General features: G+C 41.6%; 1 long non-coding RNA gene across 1 annotated transcript in view; it reads left to right on the top strand.

The window, feature by feature from the left end:
* LOC144089513 (uncharacterized) overlaps positions 1 to 14,088 on the top strand; it is a 34,413-nt gene that overhangs the window by 17,164 nt on the left and 3,161 nt on the right. The window lies entirely within an intron of this gene.

The following is a 14,088-nucleotide window of genomic DNA, read 5'->3' as shown; positions in this document are numbered from 1 at the left end:
TTTTCAAGAGAAAATGTGGTTTAGGAAACGTCGTCAGATGAACAAATGACTGTTTTCTGCCGCCTTCCGTGTTCAAATGGTTTGGGCGTCTACTAGTGATAAACTTGTTGAAATTCACAGCAGAATGAGAAGAGTTTTTATTCATTCATTCCTTTTCCGAACTTTTCATCCTCACAAGGGTTGCGGGGGGTGCTGGAGTCTATCCCAGCCAACTATGGGTACCGGTTGGAGGGACACCTTGAATCGGTGGCCAGCCAATCACAAACCACGAGGAGATGGGTAGCCATACTAGCTCACACGCATACCTTGGGGCAATTTAGAGTGTTCAACCAGCCTGCCTTGTATGTTTTTGGAATGTGGGAGGAAACCGGACTACCCGGAGAAAACCCACACAAGAACATGCGAGCTGCACACAGTAAGGACTGGCCTGGAATCGAACCCTCGACCCCAGAACTGTGAGGTCAACACGCAAACTACTCAGTCACCGGGATGAAAAGTTTCTGTTTTTTTTTCTCTTTTATTAGTTGTACCATAGATTATTTTCGAATGATTTCCTGAGCCACGTATCGACAATTTCTTTATCGCCATATCATAATTGTTACCACGGGCCTCGTATCGCACACCCCTAACGTAGATGTGGAATTCTTTAGATTCAGGACGTACGCTAAAGCTCTCCTGAACCAGTAAGTGGATCTGGTGGACCTCGGGCAGCAAAAACAATCATCTGGTTTCTAGTGGGAGCGAGGAGCGAGGAGTGGGCGCTCTGCCAACCATAACAAGCCTCTCATCAGGGAACAGAGCGAGCCAGAAAAGCCAGGTCTTGTCGCTGTGTTTATTTCTCGCGCGTTGTGTAGGTGGCTTCGCGCCACCTCACCGACGTCTCAGTCGTGGAACCGAAACGTCGGAGGGACCACAACGCTGTCTCATGACCTTTTGTTCTGTCACGAGCTCAAACTGTCAAACAATAAAAGCAGCGACAGGAGGTACCGCTCACTGCTACCACATGCAAATACACACGTTATAATGTCTCAAATATATTAACTATTTAGCACCTTCTTTAGATGGGGTGTTTAAACTTTAATATTGCATGCTCAATAAAAAAGCATGTGCGTCTCTTGTCATGAAAGAGATATTAACAAATCAAAAAGCGGACAAAATCACTCTTATAGAAGTCAACAATATTCCTGCCTTGAGATTTATGATTCACTTTTGATATCATTGCATTTTGGGGGAAAATATTTTTTCAATATCATCCTCACAAGTGACCAGGATTTCATCTCTTCTCATTTTCTGAACCGCTTAATCCTCACTAGGGTTGCGGGGGGGTGCTGGAGCCTATCCCAGCTGAATTTGGGCCACAGAATTAAACATGTGGATATCCATATTTGTCTTTTTTTTTTATAACAGCTTAACTTATGTTAGACATGTTGATTATTATTTTTATCAATCTAAAAAAGAATGCATTTGACCTAAAATAATAATAATAATAGAGGATCAGCCAAAATTATTATATGTGAATTTTACAGTGACCAGGTCTTGGACTGGTAAGGTAATTATATCAAAACATGTGAATAGGTTTCCTTTAAATGGCATCCAGGAATTTATATCTTAGATCTAGCTTTACAATTTTATTGAGAACAGTTCCAATGTAGATATTCAATAAATACCTGACACATTTTTTTTCCAAGACTTCTGTTTAGTTGCTTAAAACACTCCAGTTGGATTTAATGATATATATAAATGGGCTCAGTGCTGAAAGGATGTGTACAAGAGAGAGAATCCCAAATGCTGTTGTGAATCCCCACCCTAAATATAGCCTGTGTGTGCACAAAATTGTGTGTGATTTGAGTCTGACTAAAGGGATTAGGGAGGCCTATCTTAAATGTTCTATCTGCTCTCCCTTGAGGCCCACTGGTGAGGACAGATCTCTGCAGGAGACCATAGCTCCATCTATAAAATGTGCGTGTATGTATGTGTGTGCTTGAGTGTGTGTGCGCCCAAGTGTACACACGCAACCGTACTTTGTCTGTTATGTTGTCCATGTCTTTCCTGTTAGGCAAATGTTCCCTCTGCCTTCAACAAGAAGGCTCACAGATATACTGTGTCTCATTCAAAATGTCATTTACAGTAATACCCCGTTTATCGCGGTAGATTGCTTTCAAGACCTGCCATAATAGGTGAAAAAGCATTAGTGTTTTTATTCTTGTATTATTGATTTGTTTTATATGTATATATGATTTTGACAGATTAAAGTGAAATTTGTGGGTTTCTGAAAGATGTTTTGAAGAAGGCATGCCTAGGATGCGCTTACTTGATAGCAAATTCCTTGAAGAGGGAATGATATAGCGTAGACTTTGTTTATCAGGATCAGGATTATTTTTGTTGCAATAGTAGGCAGGGTTTTGTAAATTATCGAGGATTTGAAATACGTAGTAGAAGGAAACGGAGTGTATCAGCACTGTCATGGAAATAGGAGTTATAATAAATCTAAGGAAGAGTTCGACGTAGTGTAGTTAAACATTTATCTAGTTTGGATCACAGCATTCCTTAAAACACATGTACGTTGTTTCTGGTATTGTGTCATGTTACACAGTTGTAGAAAGCACCTTTCTCACTGCGGAGTTGTGCGGTTAAACTTTGTGTGACTTATGGGTTTGAAGTTTAGCAATGGTAATGTTCAGCAAAAATCATCCTGAGCAAAAATGTATTTGCAGGAAAATTCTCAAGGTTTTAAATGGTATGGTAATGCTTTCATGTCATCATATTATCTTTGCCCATGTTTATTATTAGCGATGTTGTATGCAGGAATGTAGAACATGATAGGATGGCAATCAATCATTTTTGAATGAGGCTGTGAAAACCACTATGATGATTTTAAGGACCCCCTATAACCTTGGGGGCTGCATTACTCAATTGGATAGATTGGACATTGCCGAGCCACACCCCGCAGTCTTTCTTGTTGTACAATAAACCAAAATACAAAATTGTTTTCCATTGAGTCATACGCTTTCTGCCCAATCGTTATCTTGCCTGACATCAGTTTCAACTATGCAGAGGCAAACTGTTACATAAAAGATTTTTATTGAATCTAGAAGTCTTGATAGTTAAAATTTTTGAATGCTCTTTGACGCAATTCCATTTAATTAGTCTGTAAAAACTTGTGATAAAGTAGTACTCTGCGACAACATTTAGTTTTTAGACGAGTAGTTGACTATGTTCATTTAATATCGTAGCCAGTTGCGCGGGGTAGATGGTCACTTGCTTATTGCATAAGCAGATGCACAAATGTAGCAACACAAGTGAAGATAGCATTGGTTTAGTGGTATGTCTGGTCAGGATATCCTGCCATGCCTTTTTCATGCCTCAATGAACTCTCAATGGTGGAGGAAGAGACATTATCAAACCCACTCATTATTTATCATCTTATCAAACTGTCATTCCTTTCATTTTAGACACACTGGCCCTCACTTGTTATTTATCAGCTTTATCTGTTGGCCCCAAAGCAATAATTCTCAATAGTCTGCCATGTTAGACCATGTTGACATGCCAACAGTATTAAAAATGTGTTTCCACAACAAATTTTGTGGGAGGAAAATCCACGGAAATGCATTTCATCCAAACTTTCTGCATATATACGCACACACAGGTGATTGGGTACTCTGACGTTTGGTCGCCCGGACGTTTGGTCGCCGGACGTTTGGTCGGCGGACGTTTGGTCGCCCAGACGTTTGGTCGGCGGACGTTTGGTCGCCCGGACGTTTGGTCGCCCGGACGTTTGGTCGCCCGGACGTTTGGTCGCCCGGACGTTTGGTCGCCCGGACGTTTGGTCGCCCGGACGTTTGGTCGCCCGGACGTTTGGTCGCCCGGACGTTTGGTCGCCCGGACGTTTGGTCGCCCGGACGTTTGGTCGCCCGGACGTTTGGTCGCCCGGACGTTTGGTCGCCCGGACGTTTGGTCGCCCGGACGTTTGGTCGCCGGATGTTTGGTCGCCGGACGTTTGGTCGCCCGGACGTTTGACAACATGACAGAGAGTTTACTGTTGAAACCAGCTCTCAAAATTATATTCATGGGAGAGAGAGTTTAATATCTAAATATCTACTGTTGAAACCAGCTCTCAAACTTCTATTCACCCGGGCGACCAAACGTCCGGCGACCAAATGTCCAGCGAGCAAACGTCCAGCGACCAGACATCCGGCGGCCAAACGTCCCGGCGGCCAAACGTCCCGGCGGCCAAACGTCCCGGCGGCCAAACGTCCCGGCGGCCAAACGTCCCGGCGGCCAAACGTCCCGGCGGCCAAACGTCCCGGCGACCAAACGTCCCGGCGACCAAACGTCCCGGCGACCAAACGTCCCGGCGACCAAACGTCCCGGCGACCAAACGTCCCGGCGACCAAACGTCCCGGCGACCAAACGTCCCGGCGACCAAACGTCCCGGCGACCAAACGTCCGGGCGACCAAACGTCCGGTCACGTGTGATGGAGTGGTTAGCACGTCAGCCTCACAATTCTGGGATCAAGGCTTCGATCCCAGGTAGGTCCTCCCTGTATGAATATGTTGTGGTAAACAAATTGTTTTTAGCCTGGATTTAAAGGAGCAAAAGGTTTGCAACTTGCAAGTTTTGCCATTTTTGTGTCTGGCACAAAACATGTCTTAATGAATTCAAAGACGAACTCCCATTTTTATCAGCCATTCTGGAGAGATTATGAGTTAGATTGGGACAGTGTAAACATAGAATACACAAATCCCCACATTCAAACATTGGCGGTGGCATGTTTCCTGCACCTGAGCCAACTTTATTGGCCCGGCGTGCCCTCTCCCTTGGCCCAGTGTCTTGTCTGTGAAGGTTTTGTGTGAACAGCTGGCTTGAAGACTCCAGGCCCCTCAGCCCAGTCATCTAATATCTTCTGGTGGGCCCCGAGGCCTCCAGTGGTGGGGAAACACCGTCCATAAAGAGCCTCTTATCTGGACAGGGCCCCTTTTTACATTGCTAATAAAACACCATGCAGACCTCGTTGGACTGTATTTCAAATCTCTTAGATAATAGCTTCGGATCAAAAGAAGGGGTTTGCCATCCTTTAATTTATCGAGTCTTCTGTTCAGCCACATTCTCATTCCGCTAAATGAAATCCAATACGATGAATCGTATGATTTATAGACTGTCCCTCGTAAATTTTGTCCCGTGTTAAAAAAAAGAGCAAAACAAAACGCTTGTGAGCATGAGTATTTTTTATTTTTCTTGTTTTTATTTTTTTCTCAGACGCAATAAAATGAATCTCTTCATTCTAGGCACAGTGAAGTTGTGGTAATGTGATTGGGGTAATGTTCCAAAGATATTGGTAAATCCCGCGAGGAATTCTAATCAAACAGCGGCAGCACTGTTTACGATGCCTAACAACATTGCCGACCATCTCATCATGAGACGCTCATTTGATTTTATTAGAAACGCTCCTGGCTCAATGCATGTGTATAACAACTATGGCAGGATTAATGCATCATCGTGACCTGTCCTCAAGTCACTTTTTTTTCATTAAACATTGTTCCTTTGTGAATGAAATTGAATAAAGCATGGTTAAAGTCGTCCAAAGGTTAAAAAAAAGGGGGGCAGGTACTAGCGGGATGTCACATGGGGACCAATTTGAGAACACTACTGTTTGCAGAAAGAATTCACTTCAAAAAGGCATTGCAATCAAACAAACAACTGCATAGATAACACACTTTGACCCAGACGTACTCCCATTTTGATCTCATGTAGTATATAAAAAAAAGGCAAGAATTTCGGAAAATAACTTCAGCGCACTTTGTTTATTTATAATCCAATAGGAATGTCTGCTAAGTAATTTCATTAGTGATAGAGCCATATGACAGTCCCGCAAAAGTCAAGCGATGTGCGACCAGCACATCATTTATGATACTTCTCAACATGTTTTTTTTAGGATAAACATTTTTTTTTAAAAACAAGCCCCATGGGAAATCATTACTATTTTCCATTGACAATCCTAGCTTTCAAGATAGTGGATCCAGGGTTGTAACTTTTTAAGTAAGATTAACAACAATATCTCTTAAATCCAACTAAACCTGCCTCTGCATAGTTGTGATCAAAACAGACCAGTTCCCTCCAAATTCCTAGCCAATCAGAGGCCAGTGTAGTTGCACTTGGCCATGACAGTTCGCTGTGTATCTCGCCCTTTGTTAGCAATGTACAAAATGCATTGAATGAACAGGCATCCTTCCCATGGATGAACATTTTTTAAATGAGCTGATTATTTCAGACATATATTTTGATAGCAAATCGATAAAAGTGAGAGATGGGGAAAATACTGCACATCCACTTGGGAGCCAAACAAGCCCAAATTCCCATCACTAGTATTGGACCTTGTAATATGTAACTTGTTTTTCTAGCCCCCAGGCCACTGCGGCCTTGTATACAATGTGTCACTCTTCTCCAGTCTGCCTCCTTCCCTCCTGGCGTCTGTCCAGAGCCTCAAGCCATCGCAATAGTCACACGATAATTCTGTCATCCAGACGACTCTCAGACGGAGGGCACGTTAATTGTTTTAGGTCTTAATGAGCTGTTTGTAAAATCAACTCTATGGAGAGGGCAAGAAAAAAAATCCACCTTACAAAAAATAAGAAACTTTCTTTGTCTCACACATGATAAATACTTTTTATGATTACAAAGCTTGGGTCCGTTGCTGCCCCCCACCCGAGTCACGCTGAACCACCCCATCAGGCAAAATATGTATAGGACTCCAGGGAGTGGGTTAGTTGGTAAACAAGTTTTGGAGATATCAATGCAGAGATAGGCCAGCTTTATGTATAAAGAGGAACTCTTTATGCCTTAACAACTTTATAAGTTGCGGACCATTCCACCAAAAACATAGAGGAGGGGGGAAAAATTGCCAAACGAGACTTTCACCTGTCCATAACGTACTTTTGACATACTTTTCATAACTTTACAGTTATTTGAAATCCAATAAAAATACTGTATTTTCCGCACTATAGGGCTCATTGGATTATAAGGCGCACAATGAATGGCCTGTCTGAAAATTAGTTTCATATGTAAGGCGCTGTAGTACTAATAGTGATGGTGGTGGTAGTAGTAGTAGTGGTAGTGGTGGTAATAGTGGTAGTGATGGTGGTGGTAGTAGTGGTAGTGGTGGTAGTAGTGGGATTATGATGCTAGATCCACTATATGGAGCTCTAATAGTAGTTGTAGCAGTTGTTGTTGTAGTAGTAGTTGTAGTAGTTGTAGTCGTAGTTGTAGTCGTAGTCGTAGTCGTAGTCGTAGTTGTAGTTGTAGTTGTAGTTGTAGTAGTTGTTGTTGTAGTAGTTGTAGTAGTTGTTATAGATCCACTAGATAGTGCTGTGCTAATAGGAATTTCATACAATGATGAACCAATATAGATCGATTTATAAGGCCCATTGGAATATAAGCCACACTTGGGACAATTGAAGTCTCCTAGTTGCATAATTGTTGCTTAATTGCTTACATAAACTGATATTAACAGCCAAGCACCATCAGACTGACAATTATCATTATAAGCAGCTATAATGGAGAGTCAATAGGATGGATATTAAATGGCAGAGGTAGCAACCGCACTTTGACTCAGAACACACACACAAACACACACCGAACTGCAATCAAATCTCATGGCAAGATGGCGAAGCCCTCCGGCTGGCTCCACGTCCTGACACGTAGGATGACCCGAACGGGGCTTAGTGCAGCCCCGGGCAAGAATCAACACTTTAATAAGATGTTACTCTGACACGCGGCATGGGCTACTAACTGCCGCCGCGGGCTGTCATGCGAGCGTGGGGGAACCCAAACACTCCAAAAGCCCACATTTTCAAAGATATCTACCTTTTTAATGAAGTTCCAAACAGACACAACAGCTCACGCCGAGGAGAAGAGGAGGGGCTGGTGACTGACACGTAACGCTTTTGAAATAAGTTTGGATTTTGGACCGGCGCTGCCTCTCCGCCAGATCCAGCGCAACGCGCAACATAAAAGCCAGCCACTTCACAGAGCTTGTTGAGCTTTTAACTTTCGGCACGTCCCTCTCGAGGCCTCGGCTCACTGTCAGTGCGCTCGCAACAAAGCGCGGCTTCCTCACGGCGGCCCGCTGGAAACATTGGGTGGGAAGGATGGTGACGAGAGCCTGCTGCATTAATGCAAAAGACTCTTTTTTTTTCGTAATCTTACTGTTTGCACTTGTTTGGTTTCTAACTTGACAGGCCTAGATTTCGGATGGCTGGCAACCACGTCTAATAATAAACAAAAATAGTTTTTTAAAACGGAAAGTTCAAGGTTAGTTCTTGTTTTTTAGAAGCATAAAATCACCCAAAAATGACATTTAGAGCTCAAGTTTTTCAAGATTTCCGCATGCAAATGGGTTTTTTTGTGTTTGCGTTCGGATTTATTTTTCAAATTCTGTTTTATATTCTTGATTTTGACTGCACAAAAAAAATCCAACTTTGAAAGTATTACTAGTCGACGTCTAATTCATTTGAAAAATTAAGGTGAACGTTCGCGTCCTGAAAACCAACGACATCACATTCAGTTGATTTCACATCAATTCATTCATTTTCCAAACACTTATCCTCACAAGGGTCGTATAAATCAATGAAAAGATACTTTTTCCAAAATTTCCAACAAAGAAGATGACCATAAGCTAGCTGAACTAGTATTTTATGCTCTTTTGTCAATTTGTCTTTTCCTTTCATGTTGTCCTTGGCTTGGGCGCAAACAGGCTTTCAAAGGGAGTGTTTGACCCGCGTTCTGCCTCCTTTCCATCCAACATAGCCACCCACATGCACACCCACACACACTCACACAGTACCCTTAGCCTGCACACTTTGGTTTACAGACAGGCTCATCAAAGACCTGGTTTGGCTTCACTGAGCTGCTCTGACCACCATGACTCAAATCCAGATTCTATACACAAGCAGCACGGCGGGTCACCTGTCAGCTTGACTGTGTTTATACCCAAGGTGGCCAGTGACATATCCACCAGGGCAGTGTTTCCCAACCTTTTTTGTGCTGCGGCACACTTTTTGAATTGAACAAATCTCAAGGGACACCACCATCTGAAAATCTTTTCATTTAAAACGATATCGCCTATATGAACTATAGTCATTCTAATCAAAGTTTTAACAGCAGGAATCACAAAATCCTCCAAAATTATTCCAAAATGTACTTTTTCACACTGAAATAATGTCACCAGAAGTTGCAAAAATGCAAAAATAAGTAATGACATGTTTTTAATCACATCATTTTATGAATTTCTTCCAAATATTACTTAAATCTCCTAAAATTACACAACAAAAAAAGACTTTACGTCGCCAAAAGTTGATGCCCTAGAAAGCCAAAATAAGCAACAAAATGTCTGTTTCATCATTTGAATCTTGTAATAGTATAATCTATAATTTAACGTTTATCATATTTAGATTTTAACCTTGTAATATTTCAATTTTACTCTCGTTATATTCATTTTAATTTTTCTCTCTGAATATTACATTGTATGACTTGTTGCAATTTCCCGTTTACCATTACAGTGGTTGGGAAACACTGCACTAGGGTGCAAAAAAATAAAAAATAAAGACGTGAGAATAAGTGTTATTAAGGTGAATTCAAGGGGCAAATGAACATATTTGGAATTCAAAACTGTCGATCAGTGCAATTCTTGTGATTAATGTTTAATAATCTGGCAATGTGATGCATGATCAGGCGATACAGAAATGATCGATACATGGGTCTGGAAATTCTTCTCCAATTACCTACAATACAACTAACAAACAGGAAAAACTTTTGATCATTCATATGTGAATTTCAATGAGTTTATTACGTGTAGACGCCCAATCCATTTGAACTGGTGGTCATTCTTGGAGTTTTGTTTGATTATTAGCAGTATGCAATATTGTGGTTGCAAATATTTGAAGTACGTCCCCACAGAATGAATACAAATGTGCCCATGTTACTGTTTTTCTTGCATCTTTCTTATGGCTACACATCCTTCTAACAATCTTCTTTCTAACCTGCCTCCGAGCAGACTTAAACAGCTCACCATGCCAGATTTACAGCGGCCATGAATAAAGGCCGTCATGTCCACAAGTACACATTTCTCATTCTTTGCACGTTTTCAAACATGGACAGTAATCCCCCTCTCCATAGCAGGGTTTATGTTCCAGACAACCTACTGCACTATATACAATCTGCCCTATAGAACAAAACACCAGGAGCATGTTTATCACTCTTGGTAGAGCTTTATGTACAATTGAAACGTTGTCAAACACATACGTTTTTTTAGGCATTTCCCTTAAATGTGTCAAATTTTGCAAAAAATATGACCATCTGAGGGAAGTTACAACTTTTTAAAACCTTTTTTCCACTCATTTTCCATCCTTTTTGTCCTCGCTAGACTAGCAGAGTTTTAACGATCATAATTCGTTGTCCGTTTTAGCTAAAACAAAATTGATTTTTGTTAAAAAAAAATTGTATTTCATTGCAAACGGCAAAATAGCAAGCTGCTGAAGTCAGATAGAAGTTATTGAGTTTAATGTGTACATAAGTCAACATTAATGTCAAACTTGCATTACATACTAGAAATACAGAAGTAATAGTTAACAAGGAAGTGGCCCAAACCAACAGGAAGTAGCCAGGAAAAGCCTCAACAACAACAGGAAGCGATCAATGAACAGGAAGCACATCAGAAATCCTGATTGACAAGAAAACCACAAAGAAGTGATGAAAAATGAACACATTGTCTAACATTGACGATGATAGATGTCCAATCTATTTTGACTGGATGGAGATGAATGAACTAGTGTTCATGTCAAAACATATTTCACCCCCAAAAATGGACTGGCTCGCATAAGATCGCATTGCAATGAAAGTAGCCCGCGAACCAACCTGAGTTAGACACCCGCATTCTATAGAGATACAAGACTTTCCCAACTGAGGCGGGAGGGGCAGTCCAGCCGTCACATAGGTTGACGCATTAATCTGTTGACAAGCTCAGCTGCTCCCGCAGCTCCAACCTTTTCCCCGCTCGCCGCAAATTGGCCGTCCTCTACCCGTGTGCTTGACTCATCTGCAGTTTTAGCTGTTACCTGAGGCGAGTCAAACCAAAAAAATGCCTTCTAGCCTGTCTTTTCCAAATGACAGATTTCTACTGCTGCCTCAGGCCATCTGTGTCTGCGTGCACACTCAGAGAAAAGAACACAATTGAATATTTGGGTCCAAGTAGTCGGCAGAAAGTCGGATCCGTTTCTATTCCCCATTGAGAGCAGCCAGATGAGGTGGCTTGGGAATCCCACTGGGATGTCCCCTCTCCCCCCGGTAAATTTGGGTCCAAGTAGTCGGCAGAAAGTCGGATCCTTTTCTATTCACCATTGACAGGAGCCAGATGAGGTGGCTCGGGAATCCCATTGGGATCTCCCCCCCACCCCGGTGAATTTGGGTCCAAGTAGTCGGCAGAAAGTCAGATCTGTTTCTATTCCCCATTGAGAGGAGCCAGATGAGGTGGCGTGGGAATCCCATTAGGGAGACTGTCTATAAATTGTTGTCTTGTAGCTGTGTCAAAATTTAATTTTAATACTGTTTATAAAAAAAAATGGACTGGAATAGCTTTGGCCTTAATCCTCTACCGTACACCGCAAAATGCGTTTACACATCTAAAATTGTGGTGGATGTTAACAACCAATGACATCACCTAGCCTTCACTCCCAAATTATTATGTAGATTTAAATGCCTTTTTACGGCTTGACCATTTAATTTTTCCTTCCTTCTTAACTTTTTACTGGGACTACAACTAAATGTTTTCGTAAACGCGGTCAAATGTTTCAGTTCATTTCATATGTACTCGTGTCATTCGTGGCGGGCCGGCAAGGTTTTTTGACATATATCCTTCTGGCTGGTGTGAAGTCTGTCATTAGGCTGTCCCACATAACGCATTAAAATGTCATCATTGGGTGGTTCTCTTATGACAGCATCGTTGTGGGCATCCCTTTTTTTAAACTTTTATTTTTAAAAATACAGCCATCCTCTCTTTTTACTTTTTCATTTTTATTGCTGAAAGGTGTTCACAAGGCAAACATGGAAAACCTCATTTTCAAAGTGCCAATCAAATTCAATATTCATATGCTGTTGCACCAGAAAGATCATTTTGTCTTTGTTTAAATTGCACATTATTTAAGTGAAAACAAACCCTGAATATCTAGCGATTCCGTATCGGTATCAGCGCCCTATTTTTGGAGTTTTGGACATTATCGTATTTGGTTGGTCACAGGATCGAATCGGATCCGGCAGTTGCGCGTTCTTACTACCGACCATTAAGTGTTTATCGCCTGCTGAGTGGGACTAATTCTTTTTAAGAACTAATTATAGTGAGAGAGCATCATGTGACTGTTTGTAAACAGAGCATTTCTTGAGGAGGTATCACTAGATCTCTATTTAATCCAAAAATACATGATTTTGATACTATTTTTGGCATTATTTTAATGATCTAAAAATAGCGGGATCAGATGAGATTGGTATCAGCATTGGCAAAACAGAAAACTTGAAAAAATGTGAATGGTCTTTTGTTTTATTGTGCCCTGTGATTGGCCGGCAACCAATTCAGGATGGACCCCACCTTTGCCCCAGGGTAGGGTCCAGCACCCCCCTCCAACGAGGTGACAAAAATGGTGTCCGTGACTTGTGAAAGACGTTTGTTTCGGAAGATAAAAAGAGATATCAAACCAAAAAAAAAGGTTTGTTGTGTCGTCACTTGTGCTCGAGGTCTTCTCCGTTTGATGTCGTGAGCCGTGCCCACATGTCCAGCCAGGAAATTACAACTGCGTCCCCCCGGAGCCCCACTGACTGCTGGGAGAAACGCTTTCTGTTTGATGTTCTAAAGAAGTCTCTCCAATGCAAGTTGGCCTTTCATCCACGCTTTTCTCTTTTTGTTTGTAATTCGTCCAAACGCTAGCAAATGTTAGCCATTGTGAATTTCCCCTGTGGAGGAATCTATCTCTTGATCTCTCGTTTTCACAGGTCAAAGGTTAGAATAAGCCGTTCTGTGAAATAAACAGCTTGTGAGACAAAGAGAGAAATGTAAAGTGTCATCCACCAGTTTTTTTACTGGATATGTTAATTGCTCATAACAAAGCCTCTCTTTGAAAACAGCTTGTTTTTTGAAAGGCAGATTTTGAAAGAGTGCATGGTTATTGTCGTATTTTCTGGACTATAAGTCACTTTTGAAAAAAATAGTTTTGCCAAGGGTGAAATTTATACTCCAGTACGACTTATTTATGTAATTATTCACACACTATTATATCATTTCACATTTTATTTTTACACTGAACCAAAAGAGGGTACGTCACGCTAGGCCTGGCTTTTTTTGTATCATATTTCTAAATGGAATGAAAGAATGCATGACTCGTGGAATTGTCAAGTTATTGCGGTTCTTCATTAACTTATTTGTTTCGTTGTTGTTGTTTCGCAGCAGTTCTAAGATTAAAATTGAATTTTAAAAGAATAATAAGAAAAAATGGGTGATTTTCCTCAGTGAATGTGACCAAATAACTGAAAATCATACATTTCCCATTTTTAGATTGTGACTTGAATTAAAATCTAAAACTAAAAAGTCATAGCGGAATCTCTGACATCCAATTTTAGGATTAATTTGGCTATTTTGTGACTGGCAACAATATAAATATGTACATAGATAGTCAGCTAGGATGGGCTCCAGCACCCCAGCACCGTGACCGGACGTTTGGTCGCCGGATGTTTGGTCGCCCGGGTGAATATAATTTTGAGAGCTGGTTTCAACAGTAGATATTTAGATATTAAACTCTCTCTCTCTCATGAATATAATTTTGAGAGCTGGTTTCAACAGTAAACTCTCTGTCATGTTGTCAAACGTCCGGGCGACCAAACGTCCGGCGACCAAACGTCCGGCGACCAAACGTCCGGCGACCAAACGTCCGGCGACCAAACGTCCGGCGACCAAACGTCCGGCGACCAAACGTCCGAGTACCCCCCAGCACCCTGACAAGTATAAGCAGTGTTGAAAATGAATGACGACTCCAAACCCTGTCCGATGAGAA

This window comes from Stigmatopora argus, chromosome 15 (genome assembly GCF_051989625.1).
Source record: "Stigmatopora argus isolate UIUO_Sarg chromosome 15, RoL_Sarg_1.0, whole genome shotgun sequence".
In the NCBI taxonomy this organism is placed as follows: Eukaryota; Metazoa; Chordata; class Actinopteri; order Syngnathiformes; family Syngnathidae; genus Stigmatopora; species Stigmatopora argus.
Note: the sequence above shows the minus strand (reverse complement) of the source record. Positions and strands in the feature narration are given on the sequence as shown.